The 6,951-nt window shown below is 41.2% G+C and overlaps 1 pseudogene; it reads left to right on the forward strand.

The window, feature by feature from the left end:
* The first annotated feature begins 5,142 nt into the window (after nt 1–5,142).
* LOC116893538 lies at nt 5,143–6,659 on the forward strand (annotated as a pseudogene).
* Nucleotides 6,660–6,951: the final 292 nt, after the last annotated feature.

The raw sequence follows: 6,951 nt of genomic DNA on the forward strand, positions 1-6,951 counted from the left end.
CCCGGAATCTTCCTGGAAGAGGCTTTTGTCCAACAATCTCATAATCTTACAGCAGCCACCTTAGGGGTGAGCTTCTGTGGCCATACAGCCCAGAGTCACGTAGCCACCTTGAGCTATGTAGTTACAAAGAGGCCAGGCCCAAATCCAATACGGCTCCCTACACACATCACTTTTATTGCTCTTCTCTTGGTTGTGCTTTCTGAAGATCAAAGGACACTGAATGTGAGCTCTTTAATTTGTCATTAAAAATATTTCACTCCAGGTTGGATAGATGACTTGGCCATCCAAAGTACACACTGCTCTTGTAGAAGACACAAGATTGAGTCCCTGCACCCATATCTCCAGCTCAGGGGATCTAATACCTCTGGGCTTCACATGCATCTGCACTCACATGCACATGCATGGACATGCACATTCTTTTAAGAACTTTTCATTTCAGCTCAAACCATTGTACTTCAAATGCCTCTTCTAAAAGTTGAGGGAAGGGAGATAGCATCAGTTCTTATTTTCATAATGGGAATATAATACCTGCTTGGTATAGTAATGTGATCTAAGGCTTTTTTTTTTCAAAAATTTAAAAATTAAGTTGTATCACTCTATGCAGTAAATCACTTTGAGTGGATACCCTATAGTTAGTGTATGCATTATATTTCAGATTTCTTCCTTTCAGGGAAAGCACTATTGCTACAAGCTTCTATATACAGATGATACACAGTGAGTTAGGTCAATTCATCATGGCCTTCAATGCATATTACAAGAATACAACCAAAATCTTCCTCCCAAGTTACTTTAAAATGCTTTGTAATGTGTGTGACAGTGCAAGATAGTACAGAAGTTATTCTATCTTTTGTTTATACTGAGGCCAAAGTAGACTAGAATTTGCTGACTAGAATTTGTTCTCTTTCATGAGAAGCACCAATGAAAATTATACAGTTCTACTCTAGGAACTCAAGGTCGAGATACCCAGCTAGTTTATCTTAGCTTCTATTATACCACCTGCTTATGCAGGATCCCCTCCAGCTAACTACTTATCTTAGCTTCTGTAAAACTGCAGCTACTGGGGCTGGAGAGATGGCTCAGTGGGTAAGAGCACTGACTGCTCTTCCAAAGGTCCCGAGTTCAAATTCTAGCAACCACACCATGGCTCACAACCATCTATGAGATCTGGTGCCCTCTGGTGTGTCAAGAAACCTATGGGGGGGAGAGAGAGAGAGAGAGAGAGAGAGAGAGAGAGAGAGAGAGAGAGAGAGAGAGAGAATCATTAATAAATAAATCTTTAAAAAAAAAAAAGAAAGAAGAAAACTGTAGCTGCTGGAGATGCCAGGATGATTTTTTTGCCTTTAAAACCCCATGCTCTGGATGCTCAGTGCTACACATGGGTCCCTGAAAAAGTAGGGATTGACTTTAACATACAGACATAGGTAATGCTTTCTGAAAGGACACATTAGCAGTAGTGGTGCTTGATGGCAGATGACTGCCATCTTGGCTAAAGCTAAAGCACAGCACGATACCACATGCATTACAGGAGGGAAAACACTTCACGTGCACACTGTGGTATGCACATGTTGACATCAAGAACAGCAGGCTGTGTCACTGTAGTGAGACACTATCTCAAGATAAAATACTTTAAAAAGGCATGGAATGGAGTTACAGCTCCAAGGTAGGGCTTGCCAGGGATGCATGTGGCCCTGAGTAGCTTCAATGGCAAGCATCATAAAACAGCAACAACTGCAACAAAGAACTCTGGATTTTTAAGGAAGGAGAAGAAAGATGGAGGGAGAGGACAGAAAGCAGTGTGTGCACAAGTAGTGAGCAGCAGTGTTGATAGGGGTGGGGTGTGTGAAGACAGATCCTGACCCGCACTGTATTGGTGTAAGTTACTGCACTTTACATGAGACAGGAGCCTGTCAGGCTCTGCCCTGCTTCAGGCGATTTCATCTTCCAAAGCAGCAGTACGTTTCATTTTGAGTACAAAATGATGCAGAATGATCCTGTCTTTGAAGCCAGCAGTCACCTCCAACCAGCACTAATCAAGAGACTCAGATTGACAGTATCTGCAGTACATAAAGCATCTCCGCTTACAGATTTACAACTTAGGTCAAGAATACATGGACACAGGGGTATCTCAAAGCCATGTCAGAAACACTGGGCATACAAAATTATTGAACACATCAAACCACCAAATGATAAAAAATAAAACTTCATGTCACATCAGGAACATAGATAAGGAAGGAAAACTCATGATAAGGTATGGTGAGACCGCTGATACCACATGCATTATGGGATTTACACGCAGGCTCTAAACTCTTATAAATTTGTTGTTATTCAATACATTCTGATGTGCAAAAATACAAATATATTTGTTTACATTTCTGACATAGCATTTTCAAAATAGTTTGAATAGAGATTAGTTTTCTTCATTTTTTAAAATTATTTCTTCTATTTTCTGAAAATGAGATATAATTACATTCTTTCTACTCCCTCCTTTTTTCCCTCCATGCGTTCCTATAACCCACCCCCCACTCCATCTCTCTTCCAAATTCATGGCTTTTTTTTTTTTTTTGCTGAGAGAGAGAGAATGCATGTGTGTGTGTGCGTGTGTGTGTGTGTGTGTGTGTGTGTGTGTGTACTGGAGGGGCCAGAGGCCTTGCTTGGATTCAGCCCTCCTTTACTATAGGTGAGTGAAAGTAGACAAGCAATAGAGCTTTTGCTTGGTTTACTGGCTGTAGCTATGGTTTACATCTCCTGAAGATAGTGTCCTCATTAAAGAAAGTGAACCTACAGTTTATATTCTGTTTAATTTATTTACACTTATCAATATACTGTAGCAGTTCAAGCATATGAGAAAACTCTGAGTAGAATTGATCTTTTAAATCTAGCTTGAAAGCCCCATGAACTAGACGCAGCAGAGCCTGCATGGAAAAGGATGATCTGGATTCACAAGGAATTTGAACGTTAGACTTTCTATCCACTAGTTATACTGTATTAAGGGCCAACTGAACAGATAAGACCCAGACTTTATACCGATAAAATAGAATAAGGTTGATACTATGTTATATTGATAAATGTAATGATTTCTTTTACAAGTCTTAATAGTAAAGTGTACACTTTAATGTTTGATATTTTAATAATTGTCTTTAAAGACACTATAGGAGAGGCCAAGGAGGAAAGCCTGAAGTTCAAGGATGAACGACCAAAATAACATTTTGCTATAATTAGTGAAGATATGATCCTGCTATTTACATCACTTAATAACTAAAAATGTCATGATGTTCCATTCCAGAGCAACTTTTAAACAAATTTGGCCTGTTCTAAATGCAAAGAATTTGGACATATAAAACCATAAGAGAAAGGAAATAAGCTAGGAAGGAAAACCTCTATAATCACTATAAATTATAAATGTTTTAAATACTCAATGATTGCTGTGCTTTGAGTTGTATTGTTCTGGGGCCCAGAGAGATGGCTCAGTGATTAAGAGCATAACTGCTCTGTCAGGGAACCCAGGTTTGATTGCCAGAGGACCTGGATTTGATTTCCAGAATCGACTTGTTATAACAAATACTGTAAATTGACCACCACTCTTCACAAGGTAATTTAAATCACTTTTCAGACTTTATGTGTATTCATGCCTAGGTATATGTGTGTGTGTGTGTGTGTGTGTGTGTGTGTGTGTGTGTGTGTGTGTGTAGAGGAGTGTGAATGCATGTGGAGGCAAGAGTACAACCTCAGGTGTAGTCCACATGTGTTTTTCCTTTGAACGGGGTCTCCCAGTGACTGCACACACCATAAGGCTAGGCTGGCAGTGAGTTGCAGGGATCCACTAGTTTTTACCTCCCCAGCACAGCGTAGATAAATACATACCATGATGCTGGCCTCTAACATGAGTTCTGGAAACCAAACCAGGTCTCCATGCTTGCATAGAAGGAAAGCCAGGGCAGGGGCTCAAGCAGTTGAGTCAACTGAGCTATGTCCCCAGCTGTTTCTCAGATATTGTTTTTCCTCTTCCACTCAAAATATATTCTCAATTTGTCCTTCACTGTCATAATCAACAGAAATTACACTTGCCTTTTATTATTAAGATTAAAAACCATGATTATTCTAAAAGAAAATGAATAAGGCTATGCTGGCTAGTTTAGTCAACTTCCCAACAAGTCTAGATGTGTGTGCTAAGAAGAATTTTAATTAAGGAATTGTGTCCATGAGATTGGCCTGTGAAAAATTTTATGATTGCCACTTCATGTGTGGACACAACCCTCTATAGATAGTACCATCCCTAAGCAGGTAGCCTTGTGCTATACAAGAAAGTTAGGCTAACCAAAGGAAGAACGCCAGTTAAACAGTATTCTTCCCTTGTCTCTGCTCTGGTTCCTGCCCCCAGGTTCTTGCTTGAGCTCCTGCCTGCCTTTCCTTGATGATGGACTTGAAACAAATGCTTTCTTTCCCAAGTTGCTTTTGGACATGATTTTTTTTAAATCAATGAAAAACTCAAGCTAAATAGAGACAAAAAATATTTCTTACCTGTTTACAAAGACACTGGTGGGATACTCCAAAGATGGAGTATGGGCAGCCCATAGCAGGTGAATGCTTCTGACTGAAGCTTCCAGCACTTTCTCTGGCAGACTCCAACACACTTACCATCTGCTGTTTCCACTTCTGAGGTCTCCACCCCCATGAACCACTACAAAACCTAACCCCTTTTTGCAGCTCGTGCACTCTCTGAAGCAGCCAGACGGGGTTTGCTGTTGTTTTGAAGCTGTTTGTTCATGTAATGGAGCACTTGTGGGAGTCAGTGTCATGCTTTCAGAGGTGCGACTGTGTCCTCCAGGCAACTTGTCCCCAGCCTCTCTCTGTTCTTGTCTTTGTATTCTTTTCGCTATCAATTGAGTAGCTTCCTACTCCACATACTCCACTGCCACAATAGTCTAATTATTGATCCAGAATCAGTGAGTCTAAGCACCATGGACTGCTATCTCAGAACAAGTTACTGAAAATTAAGTTTTCTTCCCCTCAGGTGTTCATGGTTACAGTGGTCCAGAGGTAACTTCACCAACTAACAAAATCTAGTAAAGCAAATGTTATCCCATAAATTGCTTCAAAAGTAAAAGCACCAGAGTGCACGGAAGGAAGGATAGTTATTTAGAAATGCGAGTGGAACTAAAGACCTGTGGCATAATAAAGTTGGTGAGTAGTGGAGGAATTCACAGGGTCTCTTTACACGTTTTTGTTGTGTTCACTCTGTGGCTTTCCTTTCTTCCATGTACAGTGCATAGCTCCCCCTGAGTTATGGGGGACCTTCTGACTTCCTTTCAGGTGAGGTACGTCAGATGATCCTTTCTTGGCCAGCTCTCACAGAGAATCTCTGGACGTGAGTGACCTTTCTATGTGCAGCTTGTATTGTTGTCAATGTGCTACATTTGAAGCATCGTGTTGTAGCCCCAGATAGTACTATCCATGCAACAGTAGCCCATTGTATTTTGCCTTGGCTTATAGTTGTATCTCAGGAAATTCCTGTATGCCCAGGGGTAGTGTTCAGATACTCATATCCTGCTGTGTCTGAAGTAGCATTATAGAAAGTACTCTGACATAAATATTTAGCATTAATTTTTCAACTGTCATTACTACTCAAAATGAGATGACTATCACAGATTGTCGATTAGATTAAGAGTGGAATGTGGGTAGTGAAAAGCAGCCAGACCTCAGAGGAAGGTGGACACTTTCTTTCCTGAAGCAGTTCTGAGTGGATGCGTGATCCTAGCTATTGAGACCATGCAGAATGAAGGAAGAGCTGAGGAGAGGCGCTTGCTCATCAGTGAGTCCCAGGACCAAGAGCATGAAGTTCTGTGTATCCTGAGGAATGGGTAAGGTCCTAAGTGTGGTTCCCTGCACCCGAAAAGTGGCTCACAACTTTGTGTAACTCTAGTCCCAGGGGATCCGAGACCCTCTTCTGGCCTCCTTGGGCACTGTGGTACCAGTTGAGCCAGAGGACATTCATTGTTCACTTAGTGGGAGACTGCACATCCGAGCCATGGATAATAGACAGTGACTTTGGATATTTGATCATGTACCCAGACATGCTGATCTCTGACCCAAGCATCACTAGCAGTATTCGGTTCACTATCCTGAGAAGATCTGTCCTGAGACCTTCAGGGTCTCTGATCCAGCCATTCACCAAATGCTGATTGGTACAGTTCTTCACAGAGTCTTTCAAAAAGCAGTAAGTGAGAGCTTTGCTCCAGAAAAGCTACAAGAGCTTGCTCTTTAAACTCTACAAGAAGTAAGGCATTTGAAGGAAATGTATCGCTTAAATCTAAGTCAAGATGAAGCTGAGGAATATCTCTTCTCTTTCTCTAAGTGGATGGAGGACTTCATGCATAAGGGCCCTTCTGCTGAATTCCTTCAAATGCAGCTCTCACTGCATTTGATGGCTGTAACAGACGTCCACCTTGTAACATTGAAGTAGTCAAGTCACTGGATATTGAAGAAAGCATCTGGTCCCCTACGTTTGGACTGAAGAGCAAAATAGACATCACAGTTAGTGTCAAAATACATGGAGATTGTAAAACAAATATAAGATAATCCCACTGGAGCTCAAAACTGGTAAAGAATCAAATTCTGATGAACACCGAAGTATATGCTTTCTTCAATATCTAGTCAGATGACTTCAGGCTCTGTCAAGTTGACAGCTCAAGCTAACTAGGATAGGTAGCAAGTCACAATTAATAACACAAGAGCTTTTGCCATTGTTTAACATTGCAGACTGGTCTACTGAAATGTCAACCAGTAAACGAAAGCGGACGCCACCATTCACATTTGCTTCATTTCATTATTTCATTATCTGCCTTTCCTCTTCTCCTATCTCGAAAGGGGAAACAAACCAGGCTTCAAGCATACACCAGTGAGTGGGTGTAGCACCAGACAACTGTGTAGCAGCATCAGTGGTATCCTTACGTT

This window comes from Rattus rattus, chromosome 2 (genome assembly GCF_011064425.1).
Source record: "Rattus rattus isolate New Zealand chromosome 2, Rrattus_CSIRO_v1, whole genome shotgun sequence".
Lineage (NCBI taxonomy): Eukaryota > Metazoa > Chordata > Mammalia > Rodentia > Muridae > Rattus > Rattus rattus.